This window comes from Lepus europaeus, chromosome 8 (assembly GCF_033115175.1).
Source record: "Lepus europaeus isolate LE1 chromosome 8, mLepTim1.pri, whole genome shotgun sequence".
Taxonomy (NCBI): Eukaryota; Metazoa; Chordata; class Mammalia; order Lagomorpha; family Leporidae; genus Lepus; species Lepus europaeus.
In genome coordinates, this window is record NC_084834.1 from 92,193,465 (window position 1) to 92,214,425 (window position 20,961).

The window sequence follows — 20,961 nt, forward strand, 5'->3', positions numbered from 1 at the left end:
ATGTATATATTAAGACCAAACATTTAATACTGTGGCAAAAACATATGCGGAAATAAAACCAGTAACTTGGAATTTCAGAGTTGGTAGATTTTGCATAAAATTTTCTTAGAAATAATTTGGAAAATAGAAAAATGTGGTTTGGTAACTGAATTACTTCACTCTACAATGTTTGAGTGAATGACTGCTATGCCAGAAACTCGGTTCTCTGAAGGAATTCTAAATGGGACCGAGCATCTGTCCTCATGGAAGCCACAGCCTAGAAAAAGAAACAGACGTAGACCAGAACTTACAATATTTTAAGAACAAAAAAGCATAAGCGAGACACTACAGGAGTACCTCATTCTGCCTTAGTGAGGCACACACCTTAGTATCAACGCCTTCAAATTCAAGTTAATAGGCTTTTATTCTGTCCTCAATTACTATAAATATTCTTGGGACTTATCTGAGAACTGTATTTTAAACTTTGTGCACTGTTATCTTAGTGAGAGGTATTTTTCTATTGTTTTACTGAGAAACCTCAACAGGCAACACATATAATACTTTCATTTCTTTCATTCCCTGCACCAAATCTACAACCAAGTACTGTCAATTTTACTTTTTAAATATTTCTCTGGGCCGGCTTTGTGGCATGGTGGGTAAAGCCACCACCTGCGACGCTGGTGCCCCATATGGGCACTGGTTCATGTCCCAGCTTCTCCACTTCTGATCCAGCTCCCTGCTAATGTGCTTGAGAAAGCAGTGGAAGATGGTTCAAGTGCTTGGGCCCCTGCCACCAACATGGGAGACCTGGATGAAGCTCCTGGCTTCAGCCTGGCCCAGTCCTGGCCTTTGTGACCATTTGGGGATTGAACCAGTGAATGAAGATCTTGATCTCTGTCTCTCCCTCTCTCTGTAACTCATTCAAATAAACAAATAAATCTTTAAAATAAATAGATAGTTCTCAAATATGAACTCTTCTTTCCATTTTATCTGGCACTACGCTGGTCTCACTTCCACAACTTATATGAACCCTTTCATAATCTCTCTGTTCTACCAGCATTCCCTTGGCCCCCTTCCAGTCCACTCTTCACACTTAGGTCCTGTGACTCTCAGGACCTGGCACAGTTGGTCAACCTCTCAGCGATCAAGCATCAGCTAAAGCCATGATTTCTTGTACTTTTTCTACCACTGTCACTCTGGCCCGCTTTAAGTTTATCCTAGTCAGCATGCTCCCTCTAACACAGGGCTTTGTTTCATCTATTCTCTGTCTCTCCATTCTTCACCTACCTTAAATATGTCTTCACTGAAATACCTAAGTCACAAATCCCACCATTAAGTCTTTCAGAGAACTGCTCAAGCTTCCTTCAGGGCACTCTTCACAGACATAGTCTTATAGGTTCATAGGCTATTAAGTGACCTACGGCTGTGAAATTCAGTGAGAACAATAACAGCATCTGTTTGGGTACTTCATTGCTCCAATTTTGGCAGCAGAAGTCTGTATTACAACACTTTCTGATTCATAGTAGATACACTTTGGACCAAACAGTTAAGGACTACCACAACTTAATGAATTATACTAATTTAAGGGATAAGTAAAATGTGCCGAATTGTTGTTGATTCCAAAACCATACTACTTTCTCTTATTGGAAACACTAATTTTGTTTATTATTTTGTCCTATATCTTTCACATATAAGAGTATAAAACATATATGCTTTCTTTAAGATTGCCTACTGTGTCCAGCTATCATAATCACAATGCTTGCTAATTTGGTGACATTCTGTTCTTGTCAATATTGTGTTTGGAGAAGTGTTGCTGTGGATTCATTCTGAGAGGAGAAGTGCAGTGGGGGCAAGAGGCGCAGAGTCACCACACAGACACTGGGAGTAAGGTGAAAGCAGGCCAGAGACAAGCAGCCCACAGACTCATTTATTTCAGTTGGTACAGCAGCTTATATAGCCGAGACAGCCAGTCTGATCAAGGGGTGGTTTATGCCCTAACCAATCACAGCCTGTTGCCAGGTAGGCAACTTTGCCATGTGGGTTCTGAAGCCATTCCTGAGTAACTGAAGCTTGCTTGCCAGCGGCCATCTTGGCATGGCTTTCTCATTCCACCACAGAGAAGAACTACAAATGAAGTTAACCTTGATCTGGATTTTTCTAAATCTTTTCTGTCACTGAAAGCTTTCGTGCTTGCTCTTTTGTTCCTCCTTATTTATTGACTTGCCACCATTATATCCCTTTAAAAATCAAGTTCCTAAGCCGGTGCCGTGGCTCAGTAGGCTAATCCTCCACCTTGCGGCGCCGGCACACCGGGTTCTAGTCCTGGTCGGGGCACCAATCCTGTCCTGGTTGCCCCTCTTCCAGGCCAGCTCTCTGCTGTGGCCCGGGAGTGCAGTGGAGGATGGCCCAAGTCCTTGGGCCCTGCACCCCATGGGAGACCAGGAGAAGCACCTGGCTCCTGCCATTGGAACAGGGCAGTGCACTGGCCGCAGCGTGCCTACCGCAGCGGCCATTGGAGGGTGAACCAATGGCAAAAAGGAAGACCTTTCTCTCTGTCTCCCTCTACTGTCCACTCTGCCTGTCCAAAAAAAAAAAAAAAAAAAAAAATCAAGTTCCTAGGGCTGGTGCTGTGGTGCAGCGGGTTAAAGCCCTGGCCTGAAGTGTCAGCATCCCATATGGACACCAGTTCGAGTCCCAGCTGCTCCTCTTATGATCCAGCTCTCTTCTATGGCCTGGGAAAGCAGCAGAAGATGGCCCAAGTCCTTGGGCTCCTGCACCCACATGGGAGACCCAGAAGATGCTCCTGGCTCCTGGTTTCAGATCAGCGCAGCACTGACTGTTGTGGCCATCTGGGGAGTGAACCAGTGGATGGAAAACTTTGCTCTCTTGTCTCTATCTCTCTGTGTAACTCTGACTTTCAAATAAATAAAATAAATCTTTTAAAAAAATCAAGTTCTTTTTTCACAGTGCTTTAGAAACTTCCAGGCAATGGAATAATGTTATAGGAACATAACAAACAATAACAAAGCAGCAAAATCACAAACTATATTTTTTTAAGATTTATTTATTTATTTATTTTGAAAGAGTTGAGAGAGAGAGAGAGAGAGAGAGATCTCCCATCTGCTGATTCACTCCCCAGATGGCTGTAATTGCCGTGCTGGGCCAGGCTGAAGCCAGGAGCCAGAAGCTTCACCCACATCTCTCATGTGGGTGGCAGGGGCCCAAACACTTGGTTCATCTTCTGCTGCTTTTTGCCAGACCATTAGCAGGGAGCTGGATTGGAAGTGGAACAGCCAGAGCACAAACTGCTCCCCATAATGCTGACATCACATGTGGTAGCTTTGCCTACTACACCACAAAACTGGCCCTCAGTTCCCTTATTTTTAAATTTTCTCAATAGTTTAGGTTTCTACATATAAGCAGTCATCAATAGAGTTCAATTTCTTGCCTTATCAAGCAAAGAAATCATTCTGAATCCAAATTGAGGTTATGTAAAATAAATTGTATGCCATATAAACATTCATTTTTTTTTCTTTAAATAAATCCAAATTTAAGTTAATGACCTACTGTGATGGTTAATTTTCCATATCAACTTGACTGGACCATGGAGTACCCAGATCTTTGGTTAAACATTACTCTGGGGGGGGGGAGGGTGGCAGGGGTCTGTGAGGATGAATCAGTAGACTGAGTAAGGCAGATTGCCCTCCAAAATGTGGGAAGGGCTCATCCAATTTATCAAAGGCCTGAAAAAGAGAGATTCACTTTCAATGTGCCTGTGTTCTACCTGGGACTCAGTCTTTTCCTGCTTTTGGACTTGGACTTGTTCTGGAGCTATGCCATGGAATCTCTTGGTCTCCAGCTTGCCAGCTGTAGATCTTGGGACTTTTCAGCCTGCGAACCCATGTAAGGCAGTGCCTTATAACAAGCACATCTCTCTCTCTCACCTCTTTCTCTCTCTCTGTTTCTCTGGAGAACCCAGACTAACATACATATAATGATATTCAAGTCTGACTATAATTGCATGGATTTTACACAATTTAAATTTAGCTATATTGATTGATTTTGGTTTTAAGTTCCCAGTAATTTTATTTTGCAAATCTAATTATAAAATAAGAATGTGCTCGCATGCACACACACACAGATAGAAAGAAACAGACATAGACACATATTCATTTTCTCCAATGTTCAGATGGAGGGGATCTCCCAATTTCTTTTTTATTTTTCCCCTAACTTTTTTTAAAAGAACAGTCCATTTACACTCCATTTCTCCACTCCAACCCTAATACTCATTCTTCAATGACTTTTGCTGGCTTCCAAGTTTACCCCTCTGTTGAAATTATTACCAGAGTCTTTAATGATCTCCTAATTTCCCATCATAGGTCCTCACTCCTTTTTTTTTTTTTTTTTTTTGCAGTGCTGATTCTCTCTTTCCCTGATGCTGTTCCCTTTGTTTACATGATACTGCTGCCTGATTCCGCTCAATTTTTTGGTCATTTTTCCCATTTCATTTACCAGATCTGTTTCCTCTGCCTGAGCCTTGCAGTTTTCTCTTAAATGAGATCATCTTCTATTGCTCCTTTCAGCAATTCTAACAGCTCCAGTTATACATACTGGCTACAAAAATCAATATCCCCAACCCGGACATTTTCCCACATGTTCAGCCTTGTATTGAATTTCCTATGAGATACTTAATGCTCAACTTTGTAAAATTGAAATTATCTCCCCCTAAAACTATCCCTGCTCCTGTTTCCTCCCTCAGTTTCAGTAGTCATCATTTCACCTCTTTCTTTACAAATGGAATGACAGCATAAATGGAGCAATGTCTGTGACACATGGAGGATGCTGTGAATCGCATTACACGTTTGCTGCCCATCTCTAGGGGACAATTGTACTCTCCCTGACTTATTGACAACAGGTTGACCATGTGACTTGCACTGGTCAGTAAAAGGCAAGTGTAAATGACGATGTCACTTCCCAGCAGACACTTAAAAGCAAGAACATAGTCTTCCATGCTCTTTTTGCTCTATGCTGGGACAATCAGTAGTATTATAGATGCTCCATCACTCCACGTACAGGCCTGAAGGCGACAGGAAACCAGGCTGCAACCAACCTGCAAGGAAACAGTAGCATAATATAAATGAATGATAATGACTGAAATTTCAGGATCATGTGTTAACATAACACATCTTAGTCTGTCTGAGTCATCTGGGGCTGGAAAGGCTTGAATTATGTAGCCATCCATGCACCCAATAATGTGTAACCATCATTTTTTGCAGTCAGGATCTCTTGTAAGATTGTAAAAAAGGTCCTAACTGTTTCTTCACAAAATGAAATATGAAGTCAAATTAAAAGCTAATGGAAATTGAGGGTATAAAAATACTAACAACAAACACTGAAACTTGGTTAAAGAGATACCTGAAAAACAGTTATCTGTTTATAATCTGCTTATAAAACTGGATACAAACATCATACATAATTCTTATAATGCAAGGGATATAAAATGTTAACATAATAACACTTTGCATCTAAATTTCATATTACATTAGCAAACACTGAAAGCTTGAAAAGGACAAAAGTTTACTAACTTCTTTGTATCAAGATGAGAGATTTCAAAATATAGCATTTTGGGGTGCTGGCGCTGTGGCATAAAACGATATGGGTGCAGGTTCATGCCCCCACTGTTCCACTTCCGATCCAGCTTTCTGCTATGGCCTGCAAAAGAAGTAGAAGATAGTCCAAGTCCTTGGGCCCTGCATCCATGTGGGAGACCAGAAAGAAGCTCCAGGCTCCTGGCTTTGGATTGGTGTAGCTCCGCCCATTGTGGCCAACTGGGGAGTGAACCAGTGGATGGAAGATCTCTCTCTCTCTCTCTCTCTCTCTCTCTCTCTGCCTCTACTTCTCTCTCTGTGTAACTCTGACTTTCAACTAAAATAAATAAATCTTTTTTAAAAAACAAAATATAGCATTTTGCTCTCAACTAAATATTACAAAAGTAGAGGTTAGGCAATTATGTTAACATTCTTAAAGATAGTTTGGTAGGTTTTTCTAAGATGGTAAAATAAAAACTCAGGGGCTGCCATCACTGTGGTTCAGTAGGTTAATCCTCTGCCTGTGGCGCTGACATCCCATGTGGGTGCCAGTTCTAGTACTGACTGCTCCTCTTCCAATCCAACTCTCTGCTATGGCCTGGGAAAGCTATAGAAGATGGCCTAAGCCCTTGGGCCCCTATACCTGCATGGGAGACCAGGAAAAAGCTCCTAGCTCCTGACTTTGGATTGGCACAGCACAGCTCTGGCTGTTGCAACCATTTGGGAAATGAACCAGCAGATGGAAGAACTTTTTCTTTGTCTCTGCCTTTCACTGTCTGTAACTCTATCAAATAAATAAATACAATCTTTAAAAAAAATAAAAACTGAAAAAAATTTTTCATTCTCCTCCTTGAAACCTACCAATAATGAAAAAATAATGTAGAAGCAAAACAAAACAAAACAAAAAAATCCCCAAAACCCCACAACTTCACCTTCAATGAAACAAGGAAGTGATACAACCCAAAATTACAAAATAGGAAGCAAAGTTACCAAACAGTGAAGTGAAATGAGGGAAGAGATGCTTGCTGAGAATCAAATCTCTAATCTTCTCTAATCTTGATCAGAACATTGATTTTTTGAAAAGGAAGAGGCACAAACCTGAAACGTTGCAATTGCAGTAGCAAGATCTGAGCCTGAAATGTCTAGTTTGAAGGGGAGGTGGAACTGAAGAAGAAACTAGGTTGGTGTGCTAGCTTTATGGCCTTCAGCTTCTTCTCTGAGCCACAGAAATTGCTTGGACAAAGACAGTGTACAAAGGAGGAGAGGAGCCACTAATTGCATATCACTCCCCATCCTCAGGCAACTTTTTGCCAGTAACTCCTTGACAAGTACTGTGTCCTAGGGAAACCTCCAAGTATAAGGAGGCCAGGGGTCAATGGAGAGCTTTTACAGCTTCTGTGCTAGAGACAAGTGAGAAGGGTGAGCAATCTGCAATTTCTGCCAGATTCTATCAAAAATAATCAAGATGGGATATAAGAACAAATTTTTTAAAAGATTTATTTATTTATTTAAGAAGCAGAGTTATAGACAGAGAGAGGGAGAGACAGAGAGAAAGATTTTCCATCCACTGGTTTGCTCCCCAAATGGCTGCAACAACTGGAGCTGGGCTGATCCAAAGCCAGAAGCCAAGAATTTCTTCCTGGTCTCCCATACAGGTGCAGGGCCCCAAGCACCTGGGCCATCCTCTGCTTTCCCGGGCCATCAGCAGGGAGCTGGATCAGAAGTGGAGCAGCTGAGATTCAAACCAGTGTCCATATGGGATGCTAGCACTGCAGGCAGAGGCCAACCCGCTATGCCACAGCACCAGCTTCTAAATTTTTTTTTTTAATTAAGGAAAGAACATAAATAAATATCAGAAGAGTACATAGTTCAAGATTACATTACCCACTAAATTGGCTAAGAGTTAATATTATTTCTTTATAGTCTCTGTATGTAGTTGGTTGTCATTCAATTCATGTCTACCCAAACCTAAAAATGTGATTTTATTAGAGAGTAAGTCTTTGAGGTTGCAAACAATAATGTGAAGCCATACTGGGTGAAGGTAGGCCCTCAACCCAATGAGTGATGTTCTGATAAGAAGGGGAGGGCACAGAGAGAGCACACAAAAGGAAAAGGCCATGTGACAATTCAGGCTGAGGTTGCACTGATGCATTACAAAGCAAAGGAAAGCAGGGATTTCTGGGAGCTTGCAGATACCAGGAAGAGGACAGGAAAGTTTCTTTCCTAGAGCCTTCAGAAGGGAGAATGCCTCTGGCAACACCTGATTTCATACTCCTGGCCTCCAGAATTGTGAGTAAATACATTTCTGTTGTTTTAAGCTATGCAGTTTGTAGGACTTTGTTACGGCAACCCTAGGAAACTAATACAGCCTTTAAGAAATTACATACACCACGACTGTGGTGGACAGACTCTAGGGTGGTCACCGTGATCCCTGCCTCTTGGTGTTCATACCTTTGTATGAACTTTTCCTTCAGTGTGGGGAAGACCTGTGATTTGTACCTAATTGACAGAATACAGCAAATAGGATGGGATGCATGTGATTGCGTGTGATTCCATGTGATTGTAGCCCATCCTAAGTTAGGAGATTCTTCTTTTGTGACTTTGAAGAATCCAGTCACCACGTCATGAGATGTCATAGGAAGAAGGCCATGATGCAAGAACCTGACTGTGACCTCTGGTCAATAGCTGGCAAGAAACTGAGTGAGCATTTGGTATGGTGGTTAAGATGCTGCTTGGAATACCCACATCCCATATTGGAGGGCCTGGGTTTGACACCTTGCTCGGTTCCCAATTCTGACTATTGCCAAAGTGCACTCGTGGAAGTAGTCAGGTCCCTGCACTCCCTTGGGAGAATTCCTGGCTGCAGACTTCAGTTTTCCCTATCCCTGGCTATTATGGGTACTCGGGGAGTGACCCAGTGGATAGGTGATATCTTTCTGTCTATCTGTCTCTGCTCTGCTTTTCAAATAAAATAAGCAAATAAATATATGAGAAAGCAACTGATGACTTCAATCTGGTATTCTGCAAAAAACTAAAATCTGCTAACAACTATTTTGATTTTGGAAGCAGATCCTTCCTCAGTTGAGTCTCAGATGTGATCACAATTCTGACCAACATCAGAGTGAAGCCTCAAAGTACAGGCTGTAGCTAGATGATCCTCAGCTTTCTGACCCACAGAACTGTGAGACAACAAGTAAGTTTCATCTTATGCCACTGAATTAGTAATAATATTGTTATTAAATAATAGGCAACTGATATAATGTCCTTTCTAGAGGAAGAGTTCTAAGAAGGCCAGGATTTCAATAAAAAAATTAAAGCATTAGAGAAGATGAACAGGAGATGGAAGAGCTCAGAAAATGAATGGAAGTGGGGCATACATTTGGCACAGCAATTAAGATACTGCTTGGGGCACCTCTGTCCTATAATAGAGTGCCTGCGTTCAACTTCTAGCTCTGCTCCCAATTCCAGCTTCCTAATAATGTACACCATGGAAGGCTGAAGTAATGGCTCAAACACTTGAATCCCTACCATCCATGTGGGAGATCTGAACTGAGTTCCTGGCTCCTGGTTTCTGCCTAGCCCAGTCCTGGCTATTGTGGGCATGTGGGAGGTGAACCAGTAGATGAAAAATCTCTTTCTGTTTGTCTGTCTCATTTTAAATAATAAATAAAATAAATGGAAGATCTAAAGAGCATGTTAGGGAACTAAAATAAGGAAGAGAAAAACACATGAAAGAATATACAATGTAAAGAAATCACACAATGCAAAATCTGAACAAGTATAAAGATAATCAGATTTGATATGGCAAGAAGAAAATTCCATATAGCCACATGAAATAAAATAATTTTTCAGGTGGAGCAAAAATTGAGACAGAGAATAAAACAAATGGAGTTAAATAAATAATAAAAAAATTAGCAAGTGTTTTCTGGAAATGAAGAACAGATTTGAATATTGAAATCGTAATCTCTAAGAGAAAAACTTGCTATTAAATGATGTACACCAAAACAGGTCTCAGAGAAATTTAGAATTTTAACAAAAAAATTTTTTATGGAAATTCTATGCAGAAAAAGAAGTAACATTCAAGGTGAAAACAAAGAGAAAAGCAAGCTTTCCTTGGACTCCTCCACAGGATTACTGGCATGCTGGAAAACAGGAGGTATGCCAGCCACAGCCTGTGGGAGATGAAATGCGACTCTGAAAGGATCCCTAACCAAGTTATCCTTCAACTATAAAGGCAAAGACAAATACTCTCAAGAGTCCTGAAACCCTGGGGATACACTGTCCACAAATCCTTCTTGGGGGAAAAAAGAAAATTATGTCAATGTTATTCAGTCTTCTAAGAGATGTACAGAAACATAAAGCTCAAGCATAAAGAAGTTGCAATAAAAGCAGTGCTAATGAACACTGTCCCTTCAAAAAAATCCCAAGATTGCAGAATGAAATGTGAATGTTGTTACTCTTGACATTATAAACAGAATAATACAAGTAATTCAAATCTGGGAGAGCTATTATTTTCTGAGTGTTATATGCCAGGCACTGTTTTAAGTTTAACCCACACATTAGTTTTACAAGGTTGGTTTAACTATTAGCCTCTGTTTTACTGGCAAGGAGCATGCATTTAGTAGTCAAATAACTAACCTTGAGTCTCACGGCAGAGAGCTGAGTCAACATTCAAGTATGGTCAATCTCTGGATCTAGAACTTGCACTGCAAGATGTTGCACTCGACATTTCTTTCTTTTTTTCAAAAGCCAATGAAAATAAATAATTTCTGTCAATGATAATGTGGGGATAAAGGAGCAAACAACACATATATGTCATTAGAAATTAGAGGTTTTTGGGGCTGGTGCTTTGGCATAGCAGGTAAAGCCACCAACTGCAGTGGCATCCCATATGGGTGCCAGTTCAAGACCCAGCTGCTCCACTTCCGATCCAGCTCTCTGCTATGGCCCTGGAAAGCAGTGGAGAACGGCCCAAGTCCTTGGATCCTTTCAGCCACGTGGGAGACCTGGAGGAAGCTCCTGGCTCCTGGCTTAGGATCGGCGTAGCTCTGGCCTTTTTGGCCATCTGGGGAGTGAGCCAGTGGATGAAAGACCTTTCTCCCTCTCCCTCTCCCTCTCCCTCTCCCTTTTTCTCTCCCTCTCCCTCTCCCTTTTTCTCTCCCTCTCCCTCTCCCTCTTTCTCTCCCTCTCTCTCTTCCTCTCTCTCTTTCTGCCTCTGCTTCTCTCTCTTAAATAAATCTTAAAAAAAAAAAAAAAAGAAATCAGTGGTTCTACCACTGAGACAGTGGAAATGCCAAATGAAGCATGATGAAGGTACCAGTGGTGACTTGATGGTATTAAGTTTTCAAGTCTTAAGGCAATGGATAGTTCTAACTTCTAAGAAAATGTGAAAGCCCAAAATAGATGCAGAAAGAATTTAATGGTAGGGGGGTGGGTGTGGGAGGCGGCATTTTGGTGCAGGTAGAGCTGACGCCTGTGGCACCAATGTCCCATATGGGTGCTGGTTTGAGTCCTGGCTGCTTCACTTCTGATCCAGTTACTGCTAATGCACCTGGGAAAGCAGCAGAGGATGGCCCCTGTACCCATATGGGAGACGTGAAATAAGTTCCTGGCTCCTGGCTTCAGCATGGCCCAGTCTTGGCTGTTGTGGCCATTTGGGGGAGCAAACCAGCAGATGGAAGATTCTCTCTCCTTCTCTCCCTGTATTTCTGCCTTACAAATAAATAAATAAATAAATATTTTTAAAAAAGAATTTGAGAGGCCAGCATTGTGGCACAATGGTTTAAATCACCACCTGAGACACCATCACTCCATATGAACCCCAGCTGGAATCCTGTCTGCTCTGCTTTTGATCCATCTCCCCGCTGATGCTCTTGGGAAAGTAGTGGAAGACAACCTCACAACTTGGGCCTCTGCCACTCATGTGGGAGTCCAGGATGGAGTTCCAGGACCCTAGCTTTAGCCCAGCCCAGTTCTGGCAGTTATAATCATTTGGGGAATGAACCAGTGGATGGAAGATCTATCTCTCTCTATGTATATCAATCTATCCCTTTCTCTGTAATGCTATCTTTTAAATAAATAAATAAATATTAAAAAAAAGAATTTGGAAACCAATTATATAAATAGTCATGGGGGAAAATGGAGAGATCTTTTAAAAACAAGAAGCATCTTGCCTGCCTAAAAACCCTCAGACTCAGAAAGCTTTATAACCACTCTTACGAAACCTTCAAGTCACAGAAAATTTCTATATATTGTGTCATGTATAAAATTTTTCAGCCACATTATCAACAATGTTGGTATACATTATTAGTGATAATGAAAATATCACTTTACTTTTGATTCAATACTTTATGATTCAATATACTACCCATATTGAAAGTAATTGGGGGCTGGGGTTGTGGGTTAAGCCCCGGTCTGCAGCATCTGCATCCCATATGGGCATTGGTTTGAGACCCAGCTGCTCCACTTCTGATCCAGCTCCCTGTTAACGGACTGGGAAAAGCAGCTGAATATGGTTCAAAGGCTTGGGATGCCTACATGGGAGACCCAGAAGAAGCTCCTGATTCCTGACTTTGGTCTGGTCCAGCCATTGTGGCCATTTGGGGAGTGAAGATCTCTTTGTGTCTATCCCTCTCGCTCTGTAACTCTACCTTTAAAAATAAATAAATAAGTCTTTAAAAAAAAAGAAAAAAAACCCTACATTATCTCAGGGTCCCCACTATAACAGAAGTAGATGTAATTCCCTTTGCTATTTTCTTCCTCTCTTTGAGATAGTGTTTGCCATCCTAGGACTTTATTAACCATGAGTGTACTCAGGTCCTGGTGGCATGAGCTCTCTGGTTTTCTCCTTCCTGGGCTGTTTGGCATCTGCTTGGGTATACAATCCCAAGGGTCCCCATCCCACAATGTCATATGCTGGGACCTGCGTTGCTTTATGTGGCTTTTAATCATACGATTCGCAGGACCGGCACTGTGGTGAAGTGGGTTAATGCCCTGGCCAGAAGCGCCAGCATCCCATATGGGCACTGGTTCATGTCCCAGCTGCTCCACTTCTGATCCAGCTCTCTGCTATGGCCTGGGAAAGCAATAGAAGATGGCCCAAGTCCTTGGGCCCCTGCACCCACATGGGAGACCTGGAAGAAGCTCCTGGCTTCAGATTGGCTCAGCTCCGGCCGTTGCAGCCAATTGGGGAGTGAACCAGTGGATGGAAGACTTCTCTCTCTCTCTCTCTGCCTCTCCTCTCTCTGTGTAACTCTGACTTTCAAATAAATAAATAAATCTTTAAAAAATATCATACGGTTCGCTGCATTCTAATCAGACTTCACAGAGTGCGTATTACCAGGAAGAAAAGCATTTGGCTGATGGAACACACTGAGAAAGAGACAGAGGCAGTGGGTGTCTCAGTTTCATGCCCCCGTGGGGGCCTGCTGCTTCCTGGTCTACCCTCCTGGGTGGTGCTTATACTCCCAGGGCAGGAGCAGCCCCTTCTCCGCTTCTGCTGAGCTCCCAGCCTGGACAGTGCATGGCTCAGGTTCCATAGGAAGGGGAGAGTGCAGACTCCTGTTGCTTGGCCCCATGTTATGGGGCACTGGTGGGTGGTACCAGTCCTGGAGCTGGAGATGCCTCATGACTTCCCGCTGTCTCTGGTAGCTTTAGACAGGTGCTACCATGGTCACTACCTGTCTGTTTCATCTCTCCCAACCTTCACAGATAAGAGGTTAGCAAAGGGAGTCAGATATAGTTTTCCAGACATAATTGGAGCCTCTTTGACACCTGTGCCCTAAGAATGCCTTATGCTTGAGCTATGATTCTTTTTTTTTTGACAGGGAGAGTGGATAGTGAGAGAGAGAGACAGAGAGAAAGATCTTCCTTTTTGCCGTTGGTTCACCCTCCAATGGCCACTGCGGCCGGTGCATCTCGCAGATCCGAAGCCAGGAGCCAGATGCTTCTCCTGGTCTCCCATGTGGGTGCAGGGCCCAAGGACTTGGGCCATCCTCCACTGCCTTCCCGGGCCATAGCAGAGAGCTGGCCTGGAAGAGGGGCAACCGGGATAGAATCCAGCGCCCCAACCGGGACTAGAACCCAGTGTGCCGGCGCTGCAAGGCAGAGGATTAGCCTGTTAAGGCATGGCGCCGGCCAGAGCTATGATTCTTACTAATCATCCTTTAGTGGCATTTCAAAGGAGATCTTTTTTTTTTTTTTAAATCATTGTTAAGATTTTATGAATTTACTTGAGAGGCAGAGTTACAGACAGAGAGAGGGCAAGACAGAGAGACAAGTCTTCCATCCACTAGTTCACTCCCCAAATGGCTGCAACAGCTGGAGCTGAGCTAATCTGAAGCCAGGAGCCAGGAGTCTCCAGGAGTCTTCCTCCAGTCTCCCATGTGGGTGCAGGGGCCCAACCACTTGGGCCATCTTCCACTGCCCTCCCAGGCCATAGCAGAGATCTGAATAGGAAGAGGAGCAGCTGAGACCAGGATCGGCACCCATATGGGATGCCAGCACCATAGGTGGAGACTTAGCCCACTATGCCACAGTGTCCCCATAAAAGGAGATCTTAAAACCAAGATGTCCCCACCCCTTTCTCCAAAGAATGAGTCACAAGGCATTACCAGCTCCAGGTAGCTGGATGGGCTTAACGATCGCAGACGAATTCTTTCATCTCCAAACAAGCCAACAAAGCCAACCCTGTACCTGGACCTTAGAGGGCTTAAGACAGAATGGCCATGAAGGCACCACCTGGGGATGAAGCAGAGTTCGAATACAGCGATGGATGATATGACTGTAAAGGTGCTGAACTGGTGGAAATCAATGAAGACTTCCTGGATGCCATTTTTGGGACATTTCCAATAAACATCTTAAGTGAAAAGAATGATATACCAGTTCACTTCTGTGACAAATGTGGACTGCCTATTAAAATCTATAGATGCATGAATCCACACAAGCATGCTTTTCACTATGTCTATGCTATTTTTAATACAAATTTCATATGTACAACTTTAGGAATATAGTCATTCTTCCAACCATACCTGCCCTCCCACCCATACTCCCACCCCTACTCCTCCTCCCTCTCCCCTTCCCAGTACCATCATCCATTAAGATTCATTTTTAATTAACTTTGTACACAGAAGACCAACTCTATATTAAGTAAAGATTTCAACAACTTGCACACACATACACACAAACTGAGAACAAGTTTCACAGTCAACTCTCATAATACAACTCATTGAGGACAGAGGTCCTGCATGGGGAGTTAGTGCACTGTCGTTTATTTAACAATTAACATTCTTATATATGATGTCAGTGACTATTTTGAGGCTATTGACATGAACTGCCTAAGCTATGAAAGCCTTTTGAATCCACAAACTCTGTCAGTATTTTCACAAGGCCATAAGCAAAGTAGAAGTTCTTTCCTCCCTTTAGAGAAAAGTACATCCTTCTTTGATGGCCACTTCTTTCCTTTGGGATTTCACTCACAGAGATCCTTCATGTAGAATATTTTTTGCCACAGTGTCTTGGCTTTCCATGCCTGAAATGCTCTCACTAGCTTTTTAGTCAGACCAGGAAGCCTTAAAGACTGATTCTGAGGTCAGAGTGTTACTTAAAACAATTGTCATTTTTTTTATTTTTTATTTTTTTATTTTTTTGACAGGCAGAGTGGACAGTGAGAAAGAGAGACAGAGAGAAAGGTCTTCCTTTTCCATTGGTTCACCCCTCAATGGCTGCTGTGGCCAGTGTACCACGCTGATCTGAAGCCAGGAGCCAGGTGCTTCTCCTGGTCTCCCACGCGGGTGCAGGGCCCAAAGACTTGGGCCATCCTCCACTGCCTTCCCGGGCCACAGCAGAGAGCTGGACTGGAAGAGGAGTAACCAGGACAGAATCCGGCACCCCGACCGAGACTAGAACCCGGTGTGCCAGCACCGCAGGTGGAGGCTTAATCTATTGAGCCACGGCGTCGGCCAAAACAGTGATCATTTTATGAGTTTGCTGGGTGGACTGCTTCCCATGTTAAAACATTCTCTCCTTTTTAATTCTGTCTATTATAATTACCTGACACTTGATCCTATTTATACGGTCACTTTAACACTTAGTCCTATGTATATATTCATTTCAACACTTAATAAAGGGTACAGTTTAAAAACTTGTCATGGGACCCTAAATCCCATTAAGCTGCATGATAAAAATGTCATCTTGAGTATTAAAGTGATCATATTAAGTGTCTGTGCTATTTTACATGAAAAAAAGGGGGGAGATAAGATGTGTCCAGACTGTAGTGGTGCAGTACAGTGAACTGAGCAGTGCACATGAGGTTCTCTCTTCACATGTGACATCATTCAAGCGTGCAAGAGAACATACTTGTTGGAGAGAAACTCACAGGTTCATATCAACCATTGCCATATGAGAACTGGAAAACCTGTTACTTGTGCTTCACTGGAAAATGTTCACGCTCCTACTGCCCCACCGCCAATCAAAAACTCTGTGTTATAATGCCACAAGATAAGCACCACATGAGCCATATCTTCCCAAGGCAGCACATTGTGGTACCACCACCTCCTTTGCAATGTGTGCCCCAGGAGCATTAGTATCAGGATAATCTCCTGAGGATATCCATGCTTCTCCAGCATAACTGTCTATGAATCCACCTCAAACTTGCTGCATCAGTCACCTGCTGCTGCTTTCCCAGGCACATTAGCAGGTAGCTGAATCAGAAGTGGATCAGCCAGCACTCGAACCAGTGTCCATGTGGGATGCTGGCACTGAAGGCGGTGGTGACAAAACTCACCACACCACAATGCCAGCCCCTGTTTCATAAAACCAAATGTTTTGCCACTAATTTCAAGTTATAATGTTATCCTAAAAGTAAAAACTTGAAAGAGAGAGAGAGAGAGAGAGAGAGAGCGAGCGTGTTTGGTTGCTACATCATGACTCCTTATGACACAACCTGGTTCTCTGTGAGGTTGACTGACTCCAGCCCTCCTGTTATTGGGCAGGGCTGCTACTCAGTTACCCCATATTGTGGAGGCTTGAGGAACTCTCTGGGCTCAGTGTCTTCCAGGACCCACTAGGCTTGAAAACAAGCACAGATCACCGGTAGTCTCAAATCCCCAGTATTTCCTTGGGGAATATCAGCACCAGAGGGTTGGGGTGGAGGCCAGGAGAGTATTTAGCCACTTCTCAGAGGCTCTACCAGCATCCACTACACTTACTTGCTCTTCATTTAAAAAATTAATCTGTTAGAACAGAAGTTAGTATTTTATTTAACTTTTTTGCCATGTTGTCTGTACTTATGGTTTTGGTAGATTGGTAAAATTTGAACTTGACAAAGAGCAGTAATTTGAGCTCAATCTTAGAAGATGAGTTGTGCACGTATGGAATGGAGACCTTTCAGGAAGGTAATACAACAGGTGAAATTATGAAGGAAGGAATTCTGAATATACTTCAGAGAAGACAGGAAGCAAGTTAGGATACTTTTTAAAAGTGTGGAGTCAGGCATGTGGTGGCAGTGAAACTCAATATGTTTATTCATACACTCCATCAAAATAGTTCTTGTGCTAAACCTAGACTTGTCTTCTGAACTCTAAAACCAAGAACTTAATGCTTTTGCTTCTCAACTTCTACTGTGATGGGAACTGAAGTTTTAAAAGAGCTTGCTAAACTCATGAGCTAATAGCAATCATTAACACTAAGTTGTTCTGGAAAACAAAAATAAAACATTGGAAAGTTTCATTATTACCAGTCTACCATAACCAGAAGCTAAAACCATGAATACAGAACAACATGCAAAAAAAGAAAAAGAAAAAAACCCCAAACAACTAAAATATTGTCATCTAACCTAACAGTTTATTTAAAGAATAAACCATCATCAGATTGTGTTCTAGGGATGAAATACATTATTTGTATTTTTGTTTAATTTTGCATTACATAGATAAGTAATGAGCAAGCCATTATTGTGAAGTCACACATAAAAATAATTAGATGGACCTTTAAGGATCTGAAAATCTTGTTGGAGAGACAGAAAAGTTGAACAACATGAAAATGTAAATAATGCATGACATGTATCAGAAATATCTAAAGATACTACATTGCTTTTTCAAATGAATTATACAGGCATGCACTAGGTGCTCACAGAAAGATCATTATGCTCTGGAGTGGTAGGGGGAGGTTGACAAACAGTAGCAGTGGGTGTTCAGTCTTACAGGACGAGTTGGATGTGTGTGGAGTGGGGACATTTCAAGCAGGTAATACAATAGGTAAAGTTATGAAGGAAGGAAAGCTGAATATACACATTTACTAGGCGGTGCGCAAACTCTCTGCAATAAGAGTGAATTGTTATGGTTTAGAGACACTGTGAGTTAAAAATTGTACTCCTGAGGTAACAGTAATTTGAAAGATAGGTTGTGTACCCTTTTATACATTCACCTGGCAAAACAACTTGGAGTCTCTGTATACGTGAGGCACACCTTGTTTTGTGTGAATAATGAGATTTACTGAGGAGAAGGTCCATGTCTACCTCCATCACATATTTCCCACCGTGGTGCTGGTAAAGCCCCCATTCACTTTCTCTCTCCCAAGACTTGGCAGCAAAACAAATCGACACCTCTGTTCTACCTCTACTTTCCATCTCCACTTCTAGATTATATTTTAGTATCTTCACTAAGACATACTCCATCAGTATGCATGCCAGGTAAATTGTTGCCAAAAATGATGTAGGAGTAAATTTATGTACACTGAGACTTTCACAAAATCAGCTGAAACCCGAGGAGAAATTCTGTGAGCCGTTTGTTTCCTCGTGTAAACATGAATAGTTTGTCTAATTGAACTGTGGATTCCTTAGGGCTCAAAAACTAAATATTTGCAGTTTTGTGTATATTCAACGGTCAGGGGGTGCACCCTACAACAGCTCCAGAGATGGAAGCATTAGCTGGGTCAGATGGGAACACAAAATAACCTTATTTCTCTAATGACAAAAGATAACTCCCTACCTATTTACAGAATGTGTGGCCCCTCGTCACCTCTCACCACTCCTATTCCCTAAAGCTGGTTATGGGGGTTTTTCTGCCCTCTACCTCTGATGCCTAGCAGGTCTTTGGTCCTTTTTGTTTAGTTGCTTTGTATTCTAAGATTTATTTATTTATCTGAAAGGCAGAGTTACTGAAAGAGAGAGGGAGAGACAGACAGGGATATTCCATTTGCTGGTTTATTTCCTAAATGGTGGCAACAGTCAGGGCTAGACCAAGTCAAAGCCAGGAGCCTGGAACTCTATCTAGGTCTTTCATGAGGATGGCAGGGGCCCAAGCACTTGGGCCATCATCTGCTGCTTTCCCAAGTGTATTAGCAGGAAGCTGGATAAGAAGTGCAGCAGCCAGTAATTGAACTGGTGCCCGTATGGGATGCTGGTGGTACAGGCAGCAGCATAACCTGCTGAGCCACAATGCCAGGTGCCAAGTCTCTGGTCCTCTTGCATTACTCCCTCACAGAGATATTGCTATCTAGCTCCCAGATCTGAACTATGCTTGCTTTGTTGCTATTGTTGTTGCTGCTGCTTTTTCAATGTATTCAACAAGTAAAGAGACAGAGAGACAGGAGAGACAACAGCCAGGACTGGGACAGGCCAAAACCAATAGCCAGGAAGTCAATTAGGTCCCTCCCATGCAGGTGGCAGGGACCCAACTTCTTGAGCTATCACTGCTGACTCTGTGTCTGCACTGGTGGGAAAGCTGGAGTTAGGAGCTGGAGCCAGGAACTGAACTGTTACTCTGACCCTGGGTGTGGCATCTTAACTGCTGTGCCCAATGTCTACCTCCACACTTGCTTTTCAAAGGTGTCCCCATTTTGCCTCAGCTTTCTTTATTCCTTCCAACATGTCACTGCAGTAATATGCACTCCTACTCTGCACTGACTTCACTATTCTTATCTTTCTGAATCCCCAATTTTCTTCTTTATTATTCTTCCAGATAGATTGCAGTTATTGATTGATTGGTTGATTCTGAATAATACAAAAGAGTTACTGACTCTACTTAAAAAATAATGAGAACTGTGCCTTCCCGCAAGCATGCATAGGGAGCAGATAAACTCTTGCATGACAAATTGAGAAAATAAACACTTTATCTTATTAGATTGTTTCCAGAAGGATGCAAATGAAGCAATGGATAGATCACCACCAACTAAATTACAAACACTGCTTGGGATTTTAGCATCCATTATCATATCTACCATCAGTTTTCAAAGTTGTTTTTGAAATTACTACTTTGATCAAAGAGAGAATGAAAGATGTCCATTGGATCAATAATACATCCATTTAACCTGACCCCAACTCCTAACAGTGGTTGCAAATATATTAAAGTATAGTTAATGCAGGGAGCCATCAGGGTATAGGGGGTCAATTCCAGCATAAACATCAACAGTCATGGTATAGCCACACTTCAAAGTATCCCACTGGCTTTTCCACAAACAGATAAAAGAGGGCTCTAAAAATGCTAGGTACATAAGATCTGGAATTTGCACTCGCTATAATTCACTTTTTTTAAGATATGGAAGTTTGTATTCACTCAGTTCTTAATAAATTATATTCTCCATCTTTGCCATGGCTCCACAGTGGGTAAAGTGGACTTCACCATTCAAAAATCTGACACCACTCTCAAATTTTAGCAATATCAGGTATCTTCAGAAAGTCCATGGAAATGTATATTATGAAAAAATAATGCATTGATTTAAAAACATTTTTGCACAAAAGTAAACTCATAGCCGGCGCCGTGGCTCACTAGGCTAATCCTCTGCCTTGCGGCGCCGGCACACCGGGTTCTAGTCCCGGTCGGGGCACCGACCCTGTCCCGGTTGCCCCTCTTCCAGGCCAGCTCTCTGCTATGGCCCGGGAGTGCAGTGGAGGATGGCCCAGGTCCTTGGGCCCTGCACCCCATGGGAGACCAGGAGAAGCACCTGGCTCCTGGCTTCGGAACAGCGCGGTGCGCCGGCTGCAGCGCGCCTGCCACGGCGGCCATTGGAGGGTGAACCAACGGCAAAAGGAGGACCTTTCTCTCTGTCTCTCTCTCACTGTCCACTCTGCCTGTCAAAAAAATAAATTAATTAAAAAAAAATTTTAAAAAAAAAGTAAACTCATCTTTTAATTCCACTTTTCCATATGTTTTGAAGGAATTTCATGGAATTAAATTAGACTGAGTAGCTGATTTGATTGGGCATTTTTTCTTTTCATTAATTGTCCACTATAGGTTTATCACATTAGTTGTTGCTGTTGTTGTCGGTGGTGGTGGTGGTGTGTGTATGTTTAGTTCACTAAATTATCAAAGCAATGATCATGGCTTATTCATCTCTGTTTTTAGAGAGTCAGTGGCATGGTGATGCTCAACATATGTTTGATTAATGAATACCTGGGTGG

The 20,961-nt window shown here is 42.5% G+C and overlaps 1 pseudogene; it reads left to right on the top strand.

Moving 5' to 3' along the window:
• Positions 1 to 20,961, top strand: part of LOC133765322 (splicing factor 3A subunit 2-like) — a 35,697-nt pseudogene that overhangs the window by 3,817 nt on the left and 10,919 nt on the right.